The sequence below is a fragment of the Cupressus sempervirens genome, chromosome 8 (genome assembly GCF_028749045.1).
Source record: "Cupressus sempervirens isolate cs-2001-9-10 chromosome 8, ASM2874904v1, whole genome shotgun sequence".
NCBI lineage: Eukaryota > Viridiplantae > Streptophyta > Pinopsida > Cupressales > Cupressaceae > Cupressus > Cupressus sempervirens.
In genome coordinates, this window is record NC_143125.1 from 181868655 (window position 1) to 181873144 (window position 4490).

Here is a 4490-nt window from a genome sequence, read left to right on the forward strand (position 1 = left end):
TGCAATAGTTTCTTTGGGTCTTCTTTTTTGGTTGGGTTCCTATTTAGGTCCTTTTTGTTGGTTGTTACATCTGGTTCCTGTGTTTGGTCCTATTTTTGGGTTTTTAGTTTAAAACTATATTGGAGGTTCTAGGTCCTTGTGAAACCTAGGTACTTTATTTGGACCATGTAAATGGTTTCAGGTCCGTGTAAAACCTAATTTTGGTGCTGCTTCTAGTAGGTTTAAGGAATTTTTTCCTGATGGTTGTCTTGTTTTTTCCTTTTTGAGGATGTGAAAGGGTTTCGGGGTCCCTTCAAAACCTATTTTTACTATAATCTAAAACAAGTGGCAGGTTTGACACCAATGAAAAAACAATGATTAAAACAAATTGTCATACTTGTATCAATCTCTTTTCAACAATTTAGTCCTCAAAACTTGTCTTCAAATTCTTCTCCCATGTGTCTTTAACTCACTATGATATACTAAGGAGAGTGCACAATCCATAGGATAAAATTTCCATTGCATTCATGTCTAAATAGACAAATTTGTCAAAGGATGTCATTTCACTTAGACATTCCTCCACTTCTTGTTCAAGTGTACTAATCTTCAATGGTAAGTGTTCTCTGAGAAATGAGAAATTATTTGTTGCCATTTGTCTATTTAATTCTAGAGGACTTATTTCATCATACATAGTCATTATCTTTCCTTCAATATCCTTAATCATTATGCCTAGATGTATAAGTTGATCTATTAGTGCATTTACTTCATCGCACTACTTCTACAACTCATCATCACTTTCCTTTTTGAAATTGAATGACATAGCACATTTGGCATAAAATGTCTTTCCTTCTTGTTCACACCTCCTTAGCTCCTTGATGCATGCATAAAGAGCTCCTAAATTATTCTTGGTATGTTTACCTTGTATTGGATCTTGTTGTAAAAATTGACACTAGTACCATTGCCCACATTAAATCTAGTTCTAGATACAATTATCTATTTACCTTGTTGTATTCCATACAAAATACTAGACTTGTCAATTAAATTTTAAGATCTTAGGGAGTCCATAATATTTAAATTGTTGATATGGTACTAAATTTTTAGGATCTTGTTTCAATCTTTACTATCTTAAAAAATGTGCCAAATTTGTTTTTCCAAAAGAGGAGAAATAAAAAAATTTAAAGAGTGAATTCCCAAACCATCATTCATTTTAGGAGTACAAAATTTGTCCTAGGAAACCAGCACCATCCTTTTTTTGTCCTCAATGTGAGAGAAAAGAAAATTCCTCTAGATTATTTCAATGGTATCCAAAAACTCATTAGGAATTTTAAACAAGCTAAGAGCATAAATTAGAAGGTTTTTTAAAGTAGACTTGAGCAATTAGAGTTTCCTTGCTTGACTAAGAAAGGCATCTTCCCAACCAACTAATTTAGAATTAACCCTATCAACGAGCTTAGCCTAAAAGGCCTCAAGAGGTCTTAGCCCTAAAGGAAGACCCAAATAGGAAGATGCAATACTCAATTTAACACTCCAAAATTATAGTTATCTTCTCATGTCTCCAGATTAGAGTATTAACAATGAAGATGGAGCTTTTCTCCCAGTTCGTCAGTTGACCAATAGCCTTAGTAAACACCTGAAGATATTCTTTTGAAAAATTTGACTTCCTTAATAGAATATTCTCCCATTGTAATCATGTCATCCACAAAATTCTCATGAGAGAAAGTGAGATTTTTAGATGAAGCATTAAGATCAACAATCAATCCTCTAGACACATGGGCACTAATGGATCTTTTTAGGGTCTCCACCATAATCACAAAAAGAATGAGATAGCAAGGATTACCTTGTCTCAATCCTATAAATGGATTCTTTTTTTTGAAAAGGAGCCATTGATAATAACCACAGACAAAGAAGTACCAACCAGCTAGGCAAAAAGTTGATTGAAATGATCCCAAAAGCCAAAATGTTTCAAAACTTTGAACATAAATACCCAATCATCTCTATTATAGGCCTTTATAGATCCATCTTGAGGAGGAAACCTTGATAATTCGAATAGTTAGTTGAATGAATTGCCTCATGGAGTTTGATAATAGAGTTCAAGATTTGCCTACTCAACACAAAACCATTTTGATAAGGCAAAATGATAGAAGCAAGAATTAACAATAATTTTGATATTAGAACTTTTAAGGCCCATTTAGTAGTCAGAATTTGATGGGAATAGGAAAATCTGGCTGCTAGAATTTGGAAATTCAACATTTGGGTGCAAACATGAAAAGTAAAATTAAAATTTATTAATTCCAATTTTAGCCCAAAATGAGCATAGTGGAATTCCTACTCAAAAGGTGGAATAGGAATAGTCTATTCCTATTACTTTTTAAAAAAAAAAAATTGTCTATCTCATCGAGTCCGACCCTAGTTGCATAAGCCAAATTATTGGAGCGAACTTATATTTTGGTGAAATGTGGTGAGGCATGCAATGATAGAGGCATAGTCGGGGAGTTCAAACATTTGTTTCTAAAATGTATTGAGCAAGCCCAACTCTAAAAGACTCGTTAACATCATTTGATGGTCAAATTATTAAAATTTAAAAAAAAGTAAGAAAAAAAAATATTCCAATTCCAATTTCAATCCTCCCAATCAAACATAGAATATTCATCTTTTGACTCCTCTTCCAGTTCAACTGAACAAGTCCAAATGATATTCCATAAATTATTTTAAAAATACTGAAATTCTAGAAGTGGGCTTATTCTAGCATCACTCAATGTTGCATTTAGTAATTCCTACAACCAAATGGACCCTTAGAGAACACCTTATAAATGGAATTACACAATGTGATTGGCCTAACGGCCATCATTCTAGCACCTTATTTTTTAAGAATCAAAACAATGAAGGCATAATTAAGTTCCTTGTGCAAATTCTTGGATCCAAAAAATTCTTTAACTACAACACATGCCTTTGACCCAATTGCATCCCAATATTGTTTAAAAAAGAACATCGAGAACCCATCAGGTCCCAGGGATTTCTCATCTTCAAAAGAAAACACATCTTGTTGAATTTCATCCACAAAGGGAATAACAACCAACATAATATTAGTATCCTCATCTAGCAAAGAGGGGATAGAATCAAAAATATGTTTCTAACTAAATTAGGGAAAACCTAGCATTATGATCACCACCTTGGCAAATATGGTTTCATTGCATCTTAGCATATATGAATATTTAAGAGGATTAAACACCAATTTTGTTTTGTAATAATCAAGGAGTATTGAAACCTGTTAAGAATCCTATTTTTTATGAGTGCACCAAACATATTAAGGTTAATTGTCATTATATTCGATAATAGGTGATTGGGAAAATTCATTTCCAATTTAATCTCCATGCTTCACAGTGATGATGTACTCACCAAGCCTCTTGGAGAGATGAATTTTGAGCTCTAAAATGGATTCATTTTTAGACCTACTAAATTAAGGGGGAAATGGTATCATTAACACATTAGATATTAATTGTAGGTAGTTTACTTTTTGTTTGATAGTTTTGTTACCAATTATGTAGCCAACATAGGCTTGTATTCCCATTTATTTCTTGAGTTTGATGTATCATAACACGTGTTGAAAGTTGATAGTTGATGGTTGATGGTTTGTTGATATTGTTTTCCTTTCTTTCCTTCTCTATAATAATATAATATTAAAGAACATATATTGTAAAGCTTAATTTTTGAAATTAAGTAATTGATTTGGAGTTGAGCTTGATATGGATTGTTGTCAAATGAGTATATATGAAACCTTAATCAAGAGTTAAACTCTTATAAGGATCGTTACAGAATTTGATGGAGCTCTATCATAGTTTTTTATTTATTTAAAAGTGGGTGAACTACTAATATTTAATTATATATGATAGAATACTTGATTTAGAAGTTCGACTAGAAAGAATCAAGAAGAAAACTCAATATTATTGCCAAATTATAATAAATAAATATCAATTATTAATTCTTGTTGAATTGATATTTGTGTAATCAAAGTTTAAAAGTGATAAATTAAGAGTTCAGCTACATGATATTCCCTTCCAAGATATAAAAATAGTTTGATGGAGCCTAGCCTAATTTAAAATATATTTCTTAAAGAGATCATCTAAATATTATGTATTCATTTTATGTTATAACAAGGAAATTTTGTAACATATAAAGGTATGTTACATTTTGGTAAAATATAAAGGTATATTACATTGTTTTAATGGTTACATCTAGGTAAATGTCATAAGAAAAATGCAATTGTTCTATTTTACAATTAGTCTAGAATATGATCATACATACTATATAGACCTATGAACATGATGTAAATACTTAACACTATGATACATGTATGTATGTATATATATATATATAGGTGATAATGTAATCAAGATGTAGATTTGTTTTTGTTTTTTTGTTTTTTGTTTTTAAATTTTTAAATTTTTGTAGTTTTAGAAGGTTAAACTACTTTGTTTATAAGAGGTAGAGCACAAAAGAAGTCTTGGGATTGA